A 17,539-nucleotide genomic window follows, 5' to 3' on the forward strand; every position below is an offset into this window, starting at 1 on the left:
GCTTCTATGTGAGATGTTATTCATCGCAAGGAGTCTGTAGGGAGGGACTTTTGATCCCATTTACTGGCAGGAGAGCAGTCCAAGGGAAGCCAGATAAAAAATGATGGAATCAAAGCTGAAATGCAGGCCCTCGATTGTCTTTCTTTTCTTTATCTCCCTCCTACTTCTTTTTTTTGAAACTTTTCTTGAGTCTAATGAAGCAGGTATTCTCATTCTGCCACATTTTTCTAAATCCTTATAACCACAATGAAAGGCAGATTAGCAAAAAAAAAAAAGAACAAAAAAAAAAACAATGGGATGAGATTATGATTCTCAAACAGGAAATGAAATCTCTGACTCTCAAAATAAAATATCCCACAAAAATATGAAATGTTTTTTTCCAGTACTTTGAGACTAGGAAAAAAAATTGCAGGAAAATTAGCAAGGCTGATATAGACTATAGCAAGCCTGGTAAGACCACCATTTCAAGATAGTAATTCAAGGGAGGAAGGACAGTTTTCAACAAATAGCATTGGATCCATCATTAAAAAAAAAATCACACCTTATACAAAAATTAACTCAATGGATTTAGATTAATGTAGAACACAAAACTATAAGTTTTAAAAATAATAGGAGACAATATTTGGGATCTAGAACTAGGCAATGGGTTCTTAGACTTATCACCAAAGACACAAGCATATAAAAGAAAAATCTGATAAATTGGACCTCATCAAAATTAAAAACTTTTGCTCCCAGAAAGGTGCTATTAAGAGGATGAAACAACAAGCTAAAGGCTGAGAGGAAATATTTGAAAATGACATATCTGACAAAATATACATAGAGTATTTATAAAGAACTCTCAAAATTGATTAGAAAACAAACCATCCAATTAGAAAATAGGCAAAAGATATGAAGAGACGTGGCACCAAAAAGAATATACAGATGATGGAGTTCCCGTCGTGGCGCAGTGGTTAACGAATCTGACTAGGAACCATGAGGTTGCGGGTTCGGTCCCTGCCCTTGCTCAGTGGGTTAACGATCCGGCGTTGCCGTGAGCTGTGGTGTAGGTTGCAGACGCGGCTCGGATCCCAAGTTGCTGTGGCTGTGGTGTAGGCCAGCAGCTACAGCTCCAATTTGACCCCTATCCTGGGAACCTCCATATGCCGCGGGAGCAGCCCAAGAAATGGCAAAAAATAAGACAAAAAAATAAGTAAATAAATAAAATAAAATCATAACATATTAAAAATATATATATATATATACAGATGATGATGAAGAACAAACTATGTTCAACATTACTAGCCATTAGAGAAATGCAAATTAAAATAATGATTAGATGTTACTAAACACCTACCAGAGTGACTAAAATAAAAAATTGTGACAATATCAAATGTTGGTGAAGATGCAGAGAAATTAGGTTACTCACTCACACATTGCTGATGGGAATGTGAAATAGTATGGCTAACTTGTAAAGCAGTTTGGAAGTTTCTTACAAAACTAAATATGTAATTACCATTCAACCTGACAATTGCACTTTTGAGAATTTATCCCAAAGATAAATATATTTACATTAACACATTAATGTTCATAGCAGCTTTATTTGTAATGGCCCCAAACTGGAAAGAACCCAGATGACCTTCAACAGATGAGTGATTAAGCAAACTGGGGTACCATGGCATACTATTCAGCAATTAAAAAGAATCAACTGTCAATACATACATCTTGGATGAATTTCCAGAGAATTACACTGAGTGAAAGAAAGCCAGTCTCAAAGGTTATATATTGTATGATTCCATTTATATAAAATTCTTGAAATGACAAAATGATAGAAATGGAAAACAAATTAGTGGCTGCCAGAGCTTATCGATGGGAGGAAGAAAAGTGGGTGTGGTTTTAATTGGGCAACAGACATCAGATGGAATCCTTGTGATGACAGAACTGTTCTACATCTGTTTTTTTGGCCCCATCTGTGGCACATGGAGGTTCTCTGGCCAGAAATTGAACTTGTGCTACAACATTGACCCAAGAGACTGCAGTGACAATCCTGGATCCTTAACCCACTGCACCCCCAAGAGAACTCCAGCAGTGTTCCATATTTAACTTTGATGATGTATCCACAAACTACACATGCAATGAAATTACATGAAACTAAATGCTTATGCACACACACACACACACACACACACCAGTGAATGCAAGTGTATAAGTGTTGGGAAGTCACAACCAAATCTGCCATTGCATCTATGCCATTTTTGTGGTTGTTGTATTTTACTATAGTTTTGCTAGATGTGATAATTGAAGGAGACTAGGTAAAGTGTACATGGGATCACTCTGTATTATTTTTCACAACTGTATGTGAATCTACAGCTACCTCAAAATTATAAAGCTCAGTTAAAAAAACACAATGAGATATTTTATGTCAATTAAATTGGGAAGAATAAGAGATCTGGTACCACCATTTGGCAAATCTGGAACTAAGTAAGACTCTCCTTTGCTGCAGGTGAGATTGTAAACTGGTCCAACAAACCACCCATTTACTAGTGTGAACTAATACATGTGAACATGCATGTAAAAAAAAAATACCCACAAGTCAGGCACTAGCCTAAGTGTTGTTGCTCTGTTCAGGGACTCCCAGGCTAGGGAATTACACTGGGTTAGATAACTATAGGTAGCACCTATGTGGACACATAACATCATATGTGCACATGATTACACATATATGTCTGAGGTGGTTAAGGTTGCCATATCTGCTTCTTCAGCAGATACATCCTGTAACAATACTCTAATATCACCTCTTTTTTATTTTATATTTTTGTCTTTTTAGGGCCACAATGCAGCATATGGAGGTTCCCAGGCTAGGGGTCAAATCAGCTATAGCTGCCGGCCTATGCCACAGCCACAGCAACACGGGATCCAAGCCACATCTGCAGCCTACACCACAGCTCACCATATCTTGAGTGAGGCCAGGGATCGAACCCACATTCTCATGGATACTAGTCAGGTTCACTAACCACGGAGCCATGACAGGAACTCCTAACATCACCCCTTAAATAGCTACAATTGTGCAGAAGAACAATATTTTGCCCATCGCAGGCTTTTATGCAAATGGACTTGTAAATGTGGTACCAAAATATGAACAACAAAAAATAGATAATTGGATTTCATAAAAATTTAAAACTTCTATGCTTCAATGATACTATCAAGAAAGTGAAAAGACAACTCACAGAATGGAAGAAAATATATGCTGATCATACGTCTGATAAGAGAATAGTATCCAGAATATTTAAAGAACTTTCACATTTCAACAATAAAAAGACAAATAACCCAATTTAAAAACAAGCAGAGGATATGAACAGACATTTCTCAGAAGAAGCAGAACTAGTAACGAATAAGGCCATGAAAAGATGCTCAACATCACTAATCACCAGGTAAATGCAAACCAAATCAATATAAGACAGCATTTCACATCTATAAGGATAGCTATAACCAAAAACTGGACCATAGTAAGTGTTGGCAAAACTGTGGAGATATAAGAACCCTCGTATATTGCTGGTGGGAGTGTAATGTAGCCACTTTGGAAAAACAGTTCAGCAGTTCCTCAAAGAGTCAATGACTCAGCAGTTTCACTCCTAGGTATATACCCAAAGAGAAATGAAAACATATGTCCACACCAAAACTTGTGCACAAATATTCAATAATATGCTGCATTATTGATAACATCCCCAAAGTAGAAACAACCCAAATATTCATAAACTGATGAATGGATGCACTAAATGCAGTATACACATACAATCAAACATTATTTAGCAATGAAAAGGAAGGAGGTACTTACTGCTACTTGCCACAGGACGAACAAAGCTTTTTTAAAAACCCCTTTATGATTGACATACAGAAAGCTTTTCTTATTGAAGGTTCACAACTTGATGAGTTTGGAGATAAGTATAAACCCATGAAACCATCGCCATAACTTATACCATACAAAATTGATGAATCTCGAAAACACTATGCTAAGTGAAAGAAGTCAGTCACATATCGTATGATTTCATTCATATGAAATATCCAGAATAAACAAATCAATTGAGACAAAGTAGATCAGCAGTTGGTAAGGGTTTGGGGAATGAGGGAGGGGGGAATGACTGCTAATGGGTATGGAGTTCTTTTGGGGGTAACGACAATATTCTAGAATTCGTGGTAATATTTAGGCAACTTAACGAACATACTAAATACTTCTGCTTTGTACACCTTTAAAAGGTGAATTTTACGGTATGTGAATTATCTCAATAACTGGTTTTAAAAGAAGCAGATGGAAGGGAACCTGTATTTAAATAACACATCAACTTTTCTTTTAATGAGCAAGACTAACTATAGGGTCTAGCAATGCACATGTGAAGGACAAAACTATAAAGAAACAAAATGAAGTGGTGACTGTACAAGTCGGGATGATGCTTACCCTTGGGGAAGCCAGGGCACTGTGACTGAGATGGAGGATATTGAGAGGCTCCTGGAATGGGTCGCAAAGTTCTGTTTTTTGGCCTGGGTGATGGTTACAAAGCTGTTCACCTTAAAGTGTCTCATTAAGCTATGCATTTGTCATATGGTGCTCTGTTTCTGTTATTTTACAGTGAAAAAGTTTAAGACAATTTTAAGCATTGCTCTGCTAAAAATATTCTTAAGCAAATCTACAAAAAAATGTACTCCATTTCCACCTACTTTCTTGAAATATGAATCCAACAATTTTCTTCAGTTATGTTAATCTTGTCTAAAGAGTTATTCAGAAACTCTGCCAACAAATGCTAACTAAAAAAAAAAAAAAAAAAAGTTCTTTTTTTTTTTCTACCTAGGGTGGATAATGGAGCATCCAACATCTAGAAAACCATGTAACTGATCAGGTTGGCCAATCAAGCACTCCTCAGCTGTTAGAGCTGAAGAGTTCCTTGAGACTTGACGTGGCCATTGTTGGAAGTGTTAGAATCAAAGCTTCCTCATCAAACACAAGGCTAAACCCAGGAGTAAGTGCCAGCAAACTCTTCATCATTCTTTCCATTAAAATAAATCTGTCACACTTGTTTCATTGCACATGCATGATCCTACTACATGAAGAAATGTGTACCTTCTGCTTTTCTGTACAAACTCCCTTGTCTGACTGGCTCCAGTATCACAGCTGAATATCACTTTTTGCCCACAGTGGTAAGTTGGTGTCTGCAAAGAGTTCCCTTGGCTGGGAACCATGCAGGGTGCTGAATTTCCACGGCAGCCCTAGCCACAGCCCTCCACTCTGATTTGGATCACTCCAGAGACTCTTCTCTAGCCCACTACTCCTCAAGAATCCACCTGGACTCACATGAACATTACTATCTCTGTGTAATATTGCAAATGTCATTTCAGAGCCAACTGATGCTTTCTCTAATAACAATACAAGTAGACATTCCGTAGAGCTTACTGAATGCAGGCACTGTCCTGAGTGCTGTATGTGTATAAATATCAGACTATGAAACAGCCACCATCAGCCCTTTACCAGCATGCTGCGATGCCTCTAGGCTTCTCTCTAAGTTTTTCTAAATGGTCTGGTGGGCAAGTACATGCTGCTGCTATACCATGGACTGAAAAGGGCCCATTAACTAAAGGATGGAGGGATCCCACCATATGGAAAAACCAGGTCCTCCTGTCAGTGAGGATGCTTGGAGAAAGCCTCCAGCCGATGGGCATGCCTTTGGGGGGGCGGGGTTCCATTGCTGCACCCTCATCACTCTGCCACCTGAGTTCTTGTATCAACTCCATGCTCTGTGAGTGACTAATAACCTAAAAGTCTTCTATGGTTGACTAATAACCTAAAAGTCTCTTTTTCCATCAGAAACCCCATTGCCCATTCATTAGTCTCCTGGGGCTCCCTTCCTTAAGTTCTCATGCTTTGGGTGGTACATCCCATCTGCCAGAGATTCTCACCTATTGGCCTCTGGCTTCCAGCAGCCTTGCACCCAGGTCTCACTCAGCCTCAAAGCTCCCTCCTTGACCTTGCTCTTTAGTGCTGCTTCTTGGGCTGCCCACTCACATGGGCCACGATGGCAATAGCCCTGAACTTCATCTGCCAGTTATCCCCACACTCTTGCCTCAGCCATCCCCTTATTTAACAAAGGCTTATCAAGGACCTAGTGTATTTTAAGCTTCAGCTACAAATAGAGTGGTAGGTACAATAGAATGTCATATCCTTGAGATGCTTGCATTTATCAGGGACAAGGAAAAGGGAACAGATCATGAACAGATAAACTAAATAATTCTGCAGAGAGAGAGACTAGGCAGAATAACTAGACAAGGGGGTACACTACAGTTTGTCTTTGGTGTGGGTACACTTGAGCCAGAGTGGTCTGGGAAGACATTTCAGGTAGGTGACATTTAAGCTGAGACTTGAAAGTTGAGAAGGTGTCAGTCTTAGGAAAATCTTTCCAGGCAGAGGGAAGACCAGGCACAAAATCCCAGGACTTGGCAGATCCCAAGACCAGAGAGAAGCAGGGCGGGGCAGGAGCATGGGCTGAGGGAGTTGAGCAAGGGCAAAGAGCTGGCCAGGCGCCCTCCTGACAAGCCTCTCAAGGAGAGGAGTTTGCATGTTTGCCTAGGAGCAATGGGAAACCTGGCCTATCTGCTAGTTTGCAGCGGAAATGCAACCCACACTGTGCAAAGCCACACAGAAGACTTACTGCCATAGCCCTGCTGCCCAGTATTCACCAGGTGGGAGGAAGTAACAAAGCTTGAGCACCAGCATCTAACACCTTATCCCATTTAAGCCTTTACCAGTCCTGTAAGTGGAGGAATGGGGAAGGCTCAGTCTGCCCCACCCCCTTAGGAAGAACCGTGTCCAAGTCACCTGACAGCTGCTGAGTGAGGATCATCAAGTGCCAGCTGGCAGAGCAAGCCACCTACTCAAGGGCGTGCCTTGGGCATTTGTTGCCATGATATTTTACAGTGTTTATAAAGTGCTGGCTTCTGAAGTGAGGATGGCTACTAATCTTAACCTATCTATTGACTGAATGTGTAATGGCTTATTTTTTCTTTTTAGGGCCACACCCGCGGCATATGGAAGTTCCCAAGCTAGGGGTCGAATCGGAGCTACAGCTGCCAGCCCACACCACAGCCACAGCAACACAGGATCCAAGCCATGTCTGCAACATACACCACAGCCCACAGCAATGCCAGATCCTTAACCCACTGAGAGAGGTCAGAGATGGAATTCGCATCCTCGTGGATACTAGTCGGATTCGTTTCTGCTGTGTCACAACAGGAACTCCTATGTAATGGCTTCTGAACTGTGAGATTTTAGCCACATTCCAGCATTCTGCCTCATTTTCCTCTCCCTCACCACCTGCCAAGGCACCAATGAGGATCTCTGGCCTTAAGCTATGTGTGGTTAGCACCATTTACAACCCTCTGCAGTGCCATAGGCTACTCAACCCTGCATGGAGACAACGGGTCGATGGAGCCTCAAAGACCCTCCCTTTTTTTTTTTTTCTTTCATTTTTTGAAGTTTTATTAAAGTACATTGTCTGTTTACTATGTTGTGCCATTTTCTGCTGTACAGCAAAGTGACCCAGTCATACATAAACATTCTTTTTCTCATATGGTCTTCCATCCTGGTCTATCCCAAGAGCCTGGATGTAGTTCCCTGTGCTGTCCTGTAAGACCTCATTTCTTATCCATTCTAAATGGATAGTTTGCATCCACTGACCCCAACTCACAGACCCTTCTTAACTTGGAAGTTCAAGGGGCCACTGCCCAGGAGTAAAGGGCATAAAGTCGGAAATTAGAGCAGCAGAGGAGACCTGTAGGGTGGGGACAATGGGACAGCCTCTGGTCTCATGCGGACTCCTTCCTTGAAACACTCCTATCACTTCAGACTCCTGACTGCCCTAACTTTGCTCAATATTCTTTCTCCTTCTCTTGGTCCCAGAAATGCTCTCCCTTAAAACTCTCTCAGACTCTGTAATAGTTTCCCATGGCTGCTGTAACAAGTTACCACAAACCTGGCTTGTGGGAATTTATTAACTCGGAGAAGCCAGTTTCACTGGGCTGTGATCAGCTGCAGCAAAACCATGCACCCTCCATAGGCTCTATGGGAGAATCATTTCCATGTCTCTTCCAGTGTCTTGGCCGCCAGCATCCCTTGGCTTGCAGCCACATCACTCCAATCTCTGCCTTTGTCATCACCTCAACTTCTCCTCTTCTTTCTGTTTTAAATCTCCCTCTGCTGGCCTCTTATAAGGACAGCTGTGAATCAGGCACATCTGGATAATCTACTGTAATCTCCCCATCTCAAGACCCTTTAACGCAATCACATCTGCAGTCTTTTTTGCCTAGAAGGTCATATTCACAGGTTCCACCAATCATGTTATGGCTATCTTGTGTGTGTGCATGTGTGTGTGTGTGTGTGTGTGTGTGTGTGTGTGTGTGTGTGTGTGGTGTAGGTGGAGGGAGGCATTGTTTAGTCTACCACAGACATTGTTCATGCAGCACTCTCTACCTGGCGGCTAAAAAAAGACATGAGCTTTGGAAATTAAATCTGCAGCTGGATATCAGGCTGTATGAATTAAGGCACAGAGCATACTCTTAACCTCTTCAAGCCCCCAAGTTGTGTCATGCAGGAAATAGGGTTAATCATGGCAGGTCCCTCATGGAACTGTTGGGAAGATTATAGCAAAGTGCTCAGTATGTAAAAGGTGCTGAAACCATCTTATTTCCCTTCTCTTTCTGTCTCTGCTCCAACCACCCAGAGAGGGATTTTTAAGCATCAGGGCTGCTGAGCAACTTCCAACTATGAGATTTTTAGGATATGGTGTTAATTGTTTCCATCTGTCTGCCAAGACTGAGGCGCTGTAAACTTCCCATTTTCTCCTTTAGCAAAAAGCCTAAAATATCTCAATGTCCCCAAAATAGACACCCCAGGAGGGACTAGGGAAGGATGTGGGGCTCCCAAGGAATCAAAGTGCTCAGAATGATCCTTGTTTCTCTCCTCCTTTTGTTCCACACATCTCTCTTCATTCCTTCTCCCTTTAGACACTCATTAAAAACAGCCACCTGCACTCAAACCACAATCTGAGCAAAACTTTCCAGAAGGCAAATGACATCTTTCCCACCAGGAGGGAAAGACAGCTTCTGCCTCAGCTGGGCTCTGTTTTAAAGAGGCAAAGGTGTCAGGGCTCTTGCCTTCTAGAACATTCCCATGGTGAGCTTCTTGGAACCTGACCCCAGGTGGCATTCTCCACACAGACCCTGCCCCCCTCCCTGATTTAAATACTAGCTGCAGAATTGACACCATATGACCTTGAACAAGTAAACTCTCAAAATCTCATTTCCCTCTTTTATATACATATATATATATATATATATATATATATATATTTGTCTTTTTGGTTTTTTTAGGGCCATACCAGTAGCATATGGAAGTTCCCAGGGTAGGGGTCTAATTGGAGCTGTAGCCACTGGCCTACACCACAGCCACAGCAATGCCAGATCTGAGCTGGGTCTTCAGCCTACACCACAGCTTATGGCAATGCCGGATCCTTAACCCACTGAGCGAGGCCAGGGATCGAACTCTCAACCTCATGGTTCTTAGTCAGATTCATTTCCCCTGCGCCACGACGTCATCCCCTCATCTGTAAAGGGAGATAATACTTTCCACCATCCAAGATGGCTGTGAGGAACAGAACAAGCCGATGGGGAAAAAGCAACTAGCAGATGGCCTATCTTTCTTTAGTGCTCCAAGGTAGAGTCTTGCATTCCTAGAGAACAGAATGGATGCTAGTGTCCAGAAAAATATGAGAGCATTTTGAAGTAGTGTTACTCCCATTTTCCACGTTTACATATAATTTTCCTGATATTTACATTATCTATCCTAATGAGGCAAGTTTTTACGTGCATTTATTTTAAAAGGAGAATGTGTATAATCATAGTAAGTGAAAAATTAGTGTTATTGGACTTAAAGAGAAGGTAATTATGACTAATTTTTTTTAAATCATTGAAATCTTGCCAAACAATATTGCCTTCCAAACGCTCTGAGCCTGAGGCCTGATCTTTCACTGTGAAAGGGGTGATTTGTTCAAAAAACGTGAAAGCCCTATGGTTCTGAAGAGACTCTCTTCTTGACATAATCTGAAGAGTTAAAGTAAAATATCAAAAACATTATTCAAGGTTATTAACACAGTTTGTGTTTCACCCGTGTTCTTTGGTCCTGCTTGTCCTTTGGAAAGATCTGTTTCATCCTTTTTTGAGGCCTTGGGGCCAGCTATAACATAATCTGTACTCAGAGGGTACCAATTTTACATTAAGGTAATGCCTTCTAAGGAGAAGAGCCCTTTAGAACTTAGAGAGTTTTTAAACAATTGTGTGATTCCCAGAAAAAAATTTCAAAATAGGCAAAGCCAAATGATCCCCATTTCCTGGTGAGGAAACTGAGAATTTAACTGACTAAAAGTCACAAAAGTCACATGTCTAGTTAGTGCCATTTGAGTTTCTAAATGGGGGGAGGGATGGAGTTGTAACCTAACAAAACTAATTAAAGCTGCATGTGTTTAAATTAGTATTCAATTTATTAATGTTGTGGATTTTAAAAGCTGCTTTATCTTAAATCTTAAATTCAGCACTATGCTCCATTCATCTAATGACTGGTATAAAAAAGTAAAGAACCACTTCACATGAGGTTCAGTTAATGTTCAACTAATTCATAATCTAACTGGCAGGGTTCCCCAGAGACCCAGTAGTAATTTGCCCAGGTAGAGAGGTCTATTCACATACCTCTTCCCAGACCTCCTTGTGACCAGTTTTTTAATCATATTCCTTCCAAGTCCTTGACTATCCAGCTAGGTTATTGGTTATAGCCCACGAATCAGTATAGCTTTGACCTCTGGCCATTTCTCCATTGAAGAAAAGTGAACCACTAGGTATATTGCTTGAAATTCCACCCAATGTGAGGATTTCCCTTCATCATCATCCTTCTGTGATGTCCCCCAAAGGGGCTGCTTCTGTGAACAGGTTCAAGTCTGGGAAGTGACTTAAGGGCTATGACTCAACATTTTGATGATTCCAGTAAGATTGCTGTTCAATTTAGCTAGAACTCATCCACTTATACAATTAATCATGGTATCCCTAGAAGAGATAGAGCTAGGCTATCTACTAAGCCATATATATATATATATATATATATATATATATATGGGTTTTTTCTTTGAAAAAGAAAATCTTGGATAGGACCTGATGCTAAAGTCTTGAGGCAGAATTTCTTCTTCCTCTGGGAAACCTCAGGTCTAAAGTCCTTTCAAACGATTGTATGAGGGCCACCACCTACATTATCAAGGATAATCTTCTTACTTAAAGTCAACTTATGTAAATGTTAACCATACTTACAAAATACCTTCACAGAAACACCCAGATTAGTGTTTGATTGAATAACTGGGTACTATAGTATCATAAACAAATCATCATACCTATTATTAACATATTAAATTCTTCTAGAAAATTAACTCTATTTTCAAAATTAGTTAATTCCCCTCACCATTTAAAATGTTTTTTTTTTAATGGGGGGGTGTTTGTTTGTTAGCTTTTGCCTTTTAGGGCTGCGCCTGCATCACAGGGACGTTCCCAGGCTAGGGGTCAAATCAGAGCTGCAGCTGCCACAGCCACAGCCACAGCAACGCAGGATCCAAGCTGCATCTGTGACCTACACCACAGCTTACAGCAACACCAGATCCTTAACACACTGAGCAAGGCCAGGGATTGAACCTGCATCCTCATGGATACTAGACAGCTACATTACGCTGAGCCACAATGGGAATTCCCCCAAGCCTTCTTATATATACTCACAACTCCTATAAATCTCATGAATAAAGACAGAATATCAAATCAGGTTCTCAAACATTTCATAATTTTTGGTGCTGATGCAATCAATATTATGTTTATAATTTCAAATTCTAATTATCAAAGAACTATTGACTATTTTTTAATTGAATGTGTCTCCCTCTAGCTTCCACTTATAAATCCTGTTTATAAACTTAGCTAATTGGAGTTCCCATCATGGCTCAGTGGTTAACAAACCCAACCAAGATCCATGAGGATGTGGGTTCTATTCCTGGCCTCACTCAGTGAGTTAAGGATCTGGTGTTTCTGTGGCTGTGGCGTAGGCCGGCAGCTGTAGCTTGGGTTAGACCCCTAGCTTGGAAACGTCCATATACTGCAGGTGCAGCCCTAAAAAAGACAAAAAGACAAAAATAAATAAATAAACTTAGCTAATTACATGCTTACAATTTCACATTAAATCACAAGTCAAGAATGTTGTGTTCTCCAATATGTCATGTCTTCTTAAATATTTCAAATATCTTAAAAATAAACTCATTGCCTTCATGATTACAAGGCTTATCCCTAAAGGAATACTGCAATTATTAATGCTCTATCTTTGCCTTCCCAAACTTTTGTTTTTATCTCCCCAGTGGAAACTACTGGGTCTAAATATTTAGTTTATGGATGTGTTACAGAGATTCTGGACCTGGGTCCAAGATTTTTCAGAGAATTAGGTGAACTTTTAGCTTTGAGACTATTCTCTAGCACAACCTGTAACAACTGGTAGTGACCTTTTTCATGATGTTTACTTGCCTGAGTTACATAGATTGGATGCATCACAGTACATTCTGATTATAATTGTTTTATCATCCAAGGTACACTGTTAAGATTCTATATCCTCTTTATAGAGCTTTCTTATCTATCTCCTATATCTATTTCATCAACCACTTCTAAACAGGTTTTGTTTTCCCACAAGTGGCTAAGAATACTCAAATGTACACCCTATCCCAACAGGCTTATGCTACTCCAGGCACACTCACTGCCATGCAAAGTGAAAAACAAAGAGAACAAGAAGACCTCGTGTGACTACAATCAAGCCATGTTTAAAGGCAGCCCTTAAGGCACTTTGGCATTTTCTCTGGAAAGCCTTCTTCTACTTATTTGGAAATCCCTTGGCATCCTATGCCAGTTTCACAGCATGAAAAAGAAAATTTGGCTTTTGCTGAATCCCTCTCATAATCAGCCTACTGAATAGAAGAAAAAGTCCAAGCCTAGAATTTCTGTCCACAGAAATGCAGTCTGTTTAATATTTGTGGTTACTGGAGTTCCTGTTGTGGCTCAGCAGAAACGGATCTGACTAGCATCCACAAAGATGCAGGTTCGATCCCTGGCCTTGCCCAGTGGGTTAAGAATCCGGCATTGCCATGAGCTGTGGTGTAGGTTGCAGACTCGGCTCGGATCTGGCTTTGCTGTGGCTGTGGTGTACGTCAGCAGCCACAGCTCCAATTCAACCCCTAACCTGGGAACTTCCCTATGCCGCAGGCACGGCCCTAAAAAGACAAAAATATGCATATATTTGTGCTCACAAATTCCAGAGAGAAAAGGACAACTCATGCTATGGTAGGGAAATCACTGTGTAATGCATCATTCCTCTGCCCTCAGCAGCCCCCTGTAAGCATGATCCTCCTGGTAAAGAGCTTAGTTTAGGTGAGTAGGAAGGAGAGTCAATGATAACTCACTCTTGTCCTCTAGGCTACAGATTAATAATAACAATAATTATGACTATGTATATTAAACCTATAGCATGCATTATAAGTAAATATGTACACCTAAATATTTATCTATAAATAAATACATGTTTGTTCATAACTTTTATAATTTCTCTTAAGCCACCTAACAACCCTCAGTAAAGTAGCTATTAATATCAGCGTTTTTCCTATTAGAAATCCATATTTCAGAGAACTGAAGTCACACACTCAAATGCATATAGCTGGTAAGTAATAAAAATTAAAAATTATAAAAATTAAATTTAAATCAGGTCGTTGAATTTTATTTAATGATATGTAGGTTGAAAGTGTATAGGTATAATGTCTCCAACTTTCTTTGAAATGCATCAAAAAATACAATGAAAGTTCCGTGTGGTGCTGCAGGTTGAGGATCTGGTGTTGCCACAGCTGTGGAGTAGGACCTAACTGCAGTGCAGTTTTGATCCCTGGCCCAGAAACTTCCACATGCCATAGATGTGGCCAAAAAAAAAAGGAAAAAGATTTTTTTGATTAATTAATTAATATAAAAAATGAGCTCACACCTAGGCCACCTTCCAGTAACAATGCACTAATGCAGAACATCAAAGACAAAGCCTATATTTTATCAGATACAAAGACAAATTATCTACAAAGCAATTACACTCATCTTAGAAATTATATCTTAACAGTAGCATATAAGCTGAAGAAAATTAGGATACTCATCTCAAAAATTAGAAAGCCACTCTACAGTTTCCAAATCAGCAGAGTATTATGAAAAGAGTATAAAAAGTTTATTGATCCAACATAAGGCAGGAAAGGGGAAAACAAAGAAAAATAATGATAAATAAATCACACAAAGTAAGACCAATCAATAATATACCATCAATAATATACCAGAAGTCAGTAAATGTAGAAAGATTAAATATACCTACAAAAAGACTGAATTTACTCTATCTATCAAGACATCGCTAAAGAGTAAAATGGTAACCCAGAGGGGGAGAAGATATTTGTAATACTTATATTTTAAAAAAGACTCCTATCCAGGAATCCAGGACGTACTTTTAAAACTACCACAAGTCAATTTTAAAAAAACAGACCACTGGGGGAAAAAAAAAAAAGGACAAAATTGGATAAGCAAATCACAAAAAGAGAATACTCATCTGACCAACAGACAAACATAAAAATGTGCTCAACTTTAACAATCATCTGAGAATTCCAATTATAATCACAAAGAGATACCACTATACACCCATCAGAAGGACTGAAATGAAAAAGACATAAACTACCAAGTATTGATGAAGATATTGAATAACTGGAACTCTCATGTCTCATTGGCAGAAGTCTAAATTAGTACAATGACTTAAAAAAAAACTACCTGGCAATATCAACAAAAGTTAAGAACATGCCTACTCCATAACCCAAATTTCTACTCTTCAATATATTCTCAACAAGTATATACATGTCAACAAAAGGCATGTAGGGAAAGGACATAGCTGCACTATTCATAGTCTCACCAAATTGGAAACTACTCAAATGGCTTCAACAGTAGGACAGATAGGTAAATTATAATATATATACCACACAATAAAATACTCTATGGCAATGAGATTGAACAAACTACAAATAAACACATCTGATAAACAGAACATTGAGCAAAATAATCCATGCGAAAAAGTGTTTTCTGTCTAATTTAACCTATATAGTTTTTTTTTTTTGTCTTTTTGCCATTTCTTGGGCCGCTCCCACGGCATATGGAGGTTCCCAGGATAGGGGTCTAATCGGAGCTGTAGCTGTCAGCCTACGCCAGAGCCACAGCAACACTGGATCCAAGCCGCGTGTGCGACCCACACCACAGCTCACGGCAACGCCTGATCCTCAACCCACTGAGCAAGGGCAGGGATCGAACCCGCAACCTCATGGTTCCTAGTCGGATTCGTTAACCACTGCGCCATGACGGGAACTCCCTATATAGTTTTTTTAAAGAGTGGTAAAACTAAGCCATCCTGTTAGAAGTCAGGGTAGAGGTGAAAGGGAACACTTAAGGCTTCTGTCAAGCTGATAATGTTCTGTTTATTAGTCTGGGTGTTGGTTATGCAGATGTGTTCAGTTTGTGAAAATTCATCCAGGAGCACACTTATGATTTTTACACTTTTCTTTACATATCTTTAATGTCAATAAAAAAACTTTTCAAAAACTGAGTTCATTAGATTAGAGGAAAAGGAAAATCTTGCTTAAATTAATTAAAAGAAGCCATCTAAAACAAAATTGCAAAAAAATTGTAAAGACAGAATTGAGGATGAGAGTGCTACGGAAGCACTAAGAGAAAGCTGGTATAGCAATATTAATAAAAGACAAAAGTTAAATCTTTATCAAAACAATAACCAAGAAACCCCCCCCCCAAAAAAATACCAATTATGGCAGTTCCGTTGCATCGCAAGAGGTTAAGCAGCCAGCATTGGCACTGCAGCAGCCCCAGTTGCTGCTGTGGCACGGGTTCAATCCCTGGCACAGCAATTTCCACATGTCATGGGTGTGGCCCCCCCCAAAAAAAATCCATGAACTTAAATGCTCCAAAAATACAAGCACAAAGTCTACAAAGAAAAAGTTGACAGAATAACCAGGAGAAATTTACAAATTGAAAATCATAGGAAGAAATTATAACATATTTTTCTTAGAAATCGATTAGTCAAATAAAATAATGATATTGAAGACTTGAACAATAATAACCTTAACATATTTTTCTAATAAATCATGATCAACAAATGTATTTCTTTTATATAAATTATTTCTTACATGATTGGTAAATAGGGGAAACGAAGACAATATAATATAGAAATAACACTGGTAATCATTTAGTCTTTTTCCTAGAACAGAGATGTTTTGCACCACAAGTAATAACAAATGAACACCAAGTGTTCTTTTACTATGCTTTGGAAGTATTCTATCGAAGTTTTCTCTGATCTTTCTGCATCATTAGCCAAATGTTGGATTCTAAATATTAAGCATACAAAGTAGTTTGAAATCGCCACAGAACCATACTGTGATATAATTTCTTCTGGCAAGGTATGAGAAGACAAGTTTTAACAATGAAAGAAAAACATGAAATTCTGAAGTATTTTTTAAAATGAAAGAACAGGGGACATCCCCTGAGCTACTGAATCAAGGGCATCAAGATTGTTGCACACAATTAGAGACAGTGTGAAAATAAAAGAAAGTTATCTAGCTGGAATAATTGATTGCTAGTTCAAAAAAATGTAAATGAAGTCGAGAAATAAGAATAATAAAGGCAATGGAAAGACCAAAGATCAAACACAATACAGAAGCCATTAGGGGAAAGCTATTCCACAATTTAAGGAAAATTCTTGGCAATATACAAAGACCTTTTCATTAATGCTAAACTATTTCAAGTGTGTTGTCCTTTAGTGTTCACAGGGCTGGTTTAGTGGCTTTATGAGCTGGTATGTTTTTCACGATGGTAGGATCTCTGATGAATCTGAAAGTGTTAATGAAGAAGCTGCAAAGACTTTTTACCCAGTGTTAGAACAAAAAAAGTTGTATTATAAAACACTTATGAATAAAACAGTGTAGTAGTAGCATATGAACAGACTAATGAAACAGAATATGAAATAGAAATAGACCAAAATGAATAAGAACATTTAGTAATTTATTTATTTACTTTTTTATTGTTGGCCACACCCACAGCATATGAAAGTTCCTGAGCCAGGGATCAAACTGTGCCACAGCACTGACCCGAGGCACAGTAGTGACAACACTGGATCCTTAACCCACTGAACCACCAGGGGACTTTGAAAATTTAGTCATTTAAATCTGTGAGGAGAGATACATTGACTAATGAATGCTACTGGTATTAATAGTTATTTATTTGGCAAAAATTCCTACTTCACCCCCCACACAAAAATTAAGTTAATTAAAGTACTAAATATTATGTATCTATATAGGAGAAGGGGGAAGGAAGGAAAGGGAGAGATTTAGGATAC

The 17,539-nt window shown here is 39.3% G+C and overlaps 1 protein-coding gene across 17 annotated transcripts in view; it reads right to left on the bottom strand.

Annotated features, from left to right (window-relative positions):
• Positions 1–17,539, bottom strand: part of FRMPD2 (FERM and PDZ domain containing 2) — a 119,996-nt gene that overhangs the window by 93,331 nt on the left and 9,126 nt on the right. The window lies entirely within an intron of this gene.

Source organism: Sus scrofa, chromosome 14, assembly GCF_054392235.1.
Source record: "Sus scrofa isolate SSC_HxYL_T2T_F1_AM1 chromosome 14, Sscrofa_HxYL_maternal_Yorkshire_Landrace_v2.0, whole genome shotgun sequence".
NCBI lineage: Eukaryota > Metazoa > Chordata > Mammalia > Artiodactyla > Suidae > Sus > Sus scrofa.